A 6,000-nucleotide genomic window follows, 5' to 3' on the forward strand; every position below is an offset into this window, starting at 1 on the left:
CAGGGCCCAGGGCCAGGGAATGGCCCTCAGCAGTTCTCCCAGTACTCATATCCACTTCTGTGTCATCATCCCAGCAGACCTCACCCACTTAAGGAAAAGCCCACCAAAGCGATATTTTCAAGTTAGGACACAGTAGAGAAATGCTCTTTCTGTTCCCCAGAAAATGCTTCCTTCTCCTCAATATCTCTAAAAAAATCTTCCATTTCTCTGCAGGCAGCTCTTCACATTGCATCTTATGTTACGGAGTTTCAGGGTTTTGTGTGTCTCATATAACTTAATCCCCTAAGACACAGCAGCCTCTGTGACGACGGCAAAGTTCAGGAACTCTATACCAGCTGGAGGATAAACACAGGCTAGGAGAGAGAAACGGGATATGCATCAGGATTTCCCACATATGTAGCTAATGCCCTTAAATTCCTAGGGATTTACACCTGCCCAGCTACCCGGAGCCAGAAATGAGAGCTGTCCTAATTAACTACCCGGTTTAGCCCTCCGTTCGCAAGGCCAGGGCTAACTTTGGCGGCGGCGGGGCAGCCTCTGGGTTTCAGATGTTGGGGGCCTGGGGGTGAGGGTCTGAGGCTGCCGGCGGGGACTGAAGGTTCGGTGCCAAAACGCTCCGACGGTAAAGCGCGGATTCCCCAAACAAATGACACATTTTGGGCGACGCTTTTCTGTCTTATTTGCAGATACAAGTTCAGCTGCTGCTCGTGCAAAGCGGCCAGGAAAAGCTCAGCCTTGAAAATAGAATGTGACACCAAGTCTCGACCGCTAGGAAACCTCGATCCGGGGACATTCTCCGAAGTCGGAGGCCAGAATGGATGTCGGATCGAGAGGCAACCGAGAGGCGAGCGTCTGCCAGGGTCCGAGACTGGGCCGAACGCAGGCTTGCAGCCTTTCCGCCCGCGCGGGAATCGCCTTTCCTCAGTGAAACAGCTCCTGGAAAGCACGAAATCGAGCCAAAAGAAAGCGGCACGCCCGTCTGTACCGGGGCACGAGGAGGGCTCCCTCTCCGGGAACCCAGGCGCCTCTCACATCCAGGCTGGCCGGCGGGGTGGGGGCAGGGTGGACCTTGCTGGGGTTCGGGGTGGCGGGGCAGGAGCATCCCCGGCACCCACTGCGGGCCCATCTGCTCCGCTGAGAGGGGAAGGGGAGGGGCTCCGCCATGCCCACATCACCCAGGATCGCCTAGTGGTGTCTCGGCGAGCACCCAGCTTCTCCGCCCAGGGGGCAGTGGTCTCCGTCGCAAGCGGGGATGCGGCGCCCCAAGCCGGATGTTTCCCTTCGTGCGCGCACGCGGGGCGGGAGGAGGTTGTGCCGGTGTGACCCGGTCTCTTGCTTCCAGAACTGGCCTTCTGCTGGGGGCGCGGCTCGGCTACCCCTCTCCAGGCTCCCTTCCCCGTCTCGCTGCGCCGTCGGGTTGGGTGAGGGGATACCTTGCTGGAGGTCGGAGTGGGAGACATCCTGGAGGCCCCGAAGCCGGTTTCCTCAGAGGGTCTCCCTCCCGCCCACCCCGCCCGGCTCATCTGAGTAAGCAGCGAATCCCCGGGCGGGCTTGGCTTTAGGGGTGATTCCTAGAGACCGGCCAGGTGCCCCGCCGCGCCCGGAGAGGGAGGGAGGGGGCGCTGAGGCTGCGGCGCCGGCCCCGCCCTGGAGCTTGGGAGGGTCTACACTCGCGCCGGCCGGCTCGGAGCAGGCCGCTGGGGATACGCCCGAGAGGGGACCCCGGCCCAGTGGAGACTCTGGGCTCTACAGCGAGGTCCCGGGAGTCGGAGCCCGGATCCATGAGACGGACTTCTTGGCTAGGAACTTTCCACCGACGTGAGAGCCTCTGCCCCCAGGCCCCCAAATTCCGAGCCTTGTGAGACGCAGCGCCCGCGAGGAGGCGAAGGGCGCGGCTGGAGCGGAGCCCCCTACGCGGCGGCCAGCTCCCTGGGAGCTCCGGGCCCCGGCCCGGCGCGGATTTGTGAATGGACCGCAGAGCTCTTTGCAGCTCACAGATCAGAGGGCTGCTATCGCCCCACCGACGTGGTCCAATGAGCCGCCGCAATAGCGCTTAGCTACAAAGCCGGCACGGCCCGGACTCGGCGGTTCCGCGCGGCGCGGGGAGGGGACGCGGGAGGGGCGAGTCCAGGCCGCGACTTCAAAGCCGCTCGTCCGGACTCAGTGAAAGGGTGGCGCTCCGGGGGGGCACGGTCCGAAACTTCATCCCACCCCCTCCCCCGAAACGCCCCCAGGCCGTCCTAACCACCGCGACCCGAGCTTCCGGTTGCCTCCGGCCCGCCCCGCGCGCGTCCTTCGAGTCCCCCGGGGCCCCGGGGCGCCGCCTCGTCTCCGCACCGGTCCCCGCGGCCTCGCGGGTCTGGCCACACCTGCTTCCCTAAGCAGCCGCGTGGTTCAAAAGGTACCCCCGCTGCCCCCTCCCACCTTTTAAAACCAAAGTCTTTCGTTGCCTCCCTCGAGTTCCCGTTGTTGGGGGGAGATTGACGCGCGTGGGTGCCCCGCGGAGGAGCCCGGCTTCCCCGCTCGTGGGTGGAGGAGCAGCGAGGGCCCCTCCAGAGCGGAATGCGTGGGCAAAGCCGCCCGTCCCCGCTCCCATTTCCCGCTGGCTGAGCGCCCACTGCTCCAGCAGCGCGCGCCTTAAGGACGCGAGCTCTGCGGGTGCAGTCACCGCCTCGAGGCCTTCTCCCACCCACTTTGCAAATGCGCGCGCTCTTTCTTCTGGAGAGCCGTGGAGAAGGGGGAGGGGAGGCCGAGGCACGCTGGCGGCAGGGAAGTTTGCTTAAAGGGAGGGGGAGAGAGGTCAGAGGTTAGGAGGGATTAAGGCTCGGTGGCCGCGCTCATCCTCAGTGGCCCAGGGAGAGAATCACTGAAGCAGGGGGTCCGGACATCTTTCACAAAAACGATTTTGGGGGGAGGGCGTTGGTCCAGTGAAGACAGGGAAAGGTCCGAAATGGAAGAGAGCAGAGGAGGACAGGATCTGAGGGATGCACAGCTAAGCAGGAAGAGGACCTAGGAGAAAAGAGGGGCAGCGCTTCGTCTGCATGACTCTGCGCCCTGGTGGCAAGGGCGTCCCGGGGAGAGTCTCCCTACCGCGGGGGCAGAGGCTCCGCCCTCTCCTGCAACCTGTCCACGGCCTCCTCAGGTTCCACCCAGGGAATGGGCGCGCCTCTGTCAGGCAAGGCTCTTAAAAGGGCCTGCTTCTGCCTGGCTCGTCTCCGCTATCCTCTTGGGAAGACCTCCAGAAAGCCCCCCTCTGCTTCCCCACCCCCATATGCCCCGGAGGACATTCCCCCTGGGATGGACTGCCCCCCAGCCACAAGAGGGAACTTCCCAAAGCTATGGCAGCCAAGGGTAAAAGGAAAACACGACTCTGCTATTTCCTTCCCCGCTTAACCCTCCTCCACCCCCGACTACCAGCCCTCTTCCCACCAGCCCGGAAGGGATGGCACCTTACCTATGTAGCATCACTGCCCTGATGACGATGGAGATTTCTCTCCAGCTCTGAGCATGGGACTCATGCACCTGACTGCCTGCTGGCTGCCTCTACCCGGAGTTCTAATGGGCTTTTCAAATTTGACAGTCCAAATGGGATGGGTTGAGTCCTGCCCCTCGCCCCCAGTCCGCTCCTTCCCCGTTTTCCCCATCCACCCAGTTGGGAGACAGTCCTGGTTGCTCCCTCTCACAGGCCACCCCTGGTCTTCAGCTGCGGCCATTTCTGCGCACACCTGGAGGCCTGGTCTTTCAACCTCTACTGGCTCCCGGCAGCCTGTTCTCTCTCCACACTTGGTCTACACCAGTGGTTTCCAAGAATGCTGAGAATTAGACACAACCCTAAAACACACTTTGGGGCCACTCCCCTCGCCTGAGGTTATAAGGCTGGCCTCCCTTGGCCAGCTTAAACACCCCAACTCTGCTGCCAAGCCCTTCCCACTTCAGGGGGGTCCCCGGCCCCTGTCTTTGCTCTCCCCTCTGTGGAACATTCTTCCCCCAGACCCCTGCATACAGATGATCCCAGAGAGAGACAGCGTCTCTAAAACAGCTCCTGCCCCAGTTGTATTCTCCACAGCACTCATGGCTATTGAAGTTATAAGTAGCCAGGTGTGTACTGCCGGGCTGTCCCACAAAGTGGACTGGAGGAGGGCAGGGCCTTGTCTGCAGGAGCAGGGGCCCCAGCCGTGTCCCACCTGCACTCTCAGGGTGTCTCAGCATCCCTACACCCCTCGTGGTCATTGAGGGCCCCGAGGAGCTTTGTTTACTTGGAATATGCCTATTGATGGTTCATCCACAATAACAATAAAAACCCACTTCATGTTTACTTAAATCTTATATTTTAATGAACACTTACTATATTTCCCAAAACATTACAAAATCAGAAGAGCGGTGTTTCACATTCTTGCACTCTTCTTTATAATGTCTGGCTTAAGAGGAGATAGCTGGACTCTCATTTCTGCGGTGCAATCCATTATTTTGGTTCAAGTAGATGGAGAAAATGCAGACGTGTAGCTGGGAAAGGAGGAATGTTTTATTAGCCTCGTCACACCATGGTGGCTGTGCTTCCTGGATACCACGCAAAATTCAACAGGTGGAAGTTTCGGAACTCAGTTGCAATATGGAATCTGAAACCGTGTCAACGAATACTTCATGCTCTATCACGTTAAAATCCGTTGATCTGTCTTACACTTTGAATGGGTCTCTTACCCATGAAAGATTTAGCAATATCATTCATTGGTTGTTTGGAAAATAATCCTTCTCTGAGTTATGCAGTTCTCCCAAATGTTGACAGGTTTCCTTAAACAATATCACAAAGTTACTTCTGTTAATATCACTGCTGAGCTCATCGGAAAGGCCTTTAAATACTGGGAAGTTGTCTGACTTATGCTATTGGATACACGTTTTCCAAAATTTTACTTTTCACTTGAAAACTCAGATTTTATCATTGGCAACAACTACTGTTTCCCTTGACATGACAGGCTCACTTCATTTATTTTTGAGAAAATGTCTGAACAACTATGGTGTGTCTGCCAGGTGTGTTTTGTGTACAGCAGAATTCCAGGGCAGAGGGCTGGTGGCTCACAGCTCACCCACAGGGAATCCCCTTAGACATCTCCTGCCCTTCTGAGTGCAGCGCTGTGAACACGAGCCCCCGTTCCTTCCTCCAGAATGGACATGTACTCAAGGGCTGAGCTTGAATAAAGCTAATACTTTTGCGGTACGCGGGCCTCTCACTGTCGTGGCCTCTCCCGTTGCGGAGCACAGGCTCCGGACGCGCAAGCTCAGCGGCCATGACTCACGGGCCCAGCCGCTCTGCGGCATGTGGGATCCTCCCGGACCGGGGCACGAACCCGTGTCCCCTGCATCGGCAGGCGGACTCTCAACCGCTGCGCCACCAGGGGAGCCCAAGCTAATACTTTTTTTTTTTAACTGCTTTTTCAAGGACGTTCTTCAGTGAAACTGGCATATTTTTTTGAATTTTATTTTTTTATACAGCAGGTTCTTATTAGTTATCTATTTTATACATATTAGTGTATACATGTCAATCCCAATCTCCCAATTCATCCCACCACCACCCACTACCACCCCTCCCCCCTCCCCCCTTGGTGTCCATACGTCTGTTCTCTACATCTGTGTCTCTATTTCTGCCTTGCAAACCGGTTCATCTGTACCATTTTCTAGATTCCACGTATACGCGTTAATATACAATATTTGTTTTTCTCCTTCTGACTTACTTTACTCTGTATGACAGCGTCTAGGTCCATCCACGTCTCTACAAGTGACCCAATTTCGTTCCTTTTAACATTCACTGCAGCACTATTTACAACAGCCAGGTCATGGAAGCAACCTAAATGCCCGTCGACAGACGAACGGATAAAGAAGATGGGGTACATATATACAGTGGAATATTACTCAGCCAGAAACTGGCATTTTTTTTTAGCAAAACTCTGAGTGCATGGCTGTGAGTACGACGCCTGCTGGTACGGTTGGAACCATGGTCTCCATGCT

The sequence above is a fragment of the Phocoena sinus genome, chromosome 9, assembly GCF_008692025.1.
Source record: "Phocoena sinus isolate mPhoSin1 chromosome 9, mPhoSin1.pri, whole genome shotgun sequence".
Classification (NCBI taxonomy): Eukaryota; Metazoa; Chordata; class Mammalia; order Artiodactyla; family Phocoenidae; genus Phocoena; species Phocoena sinus.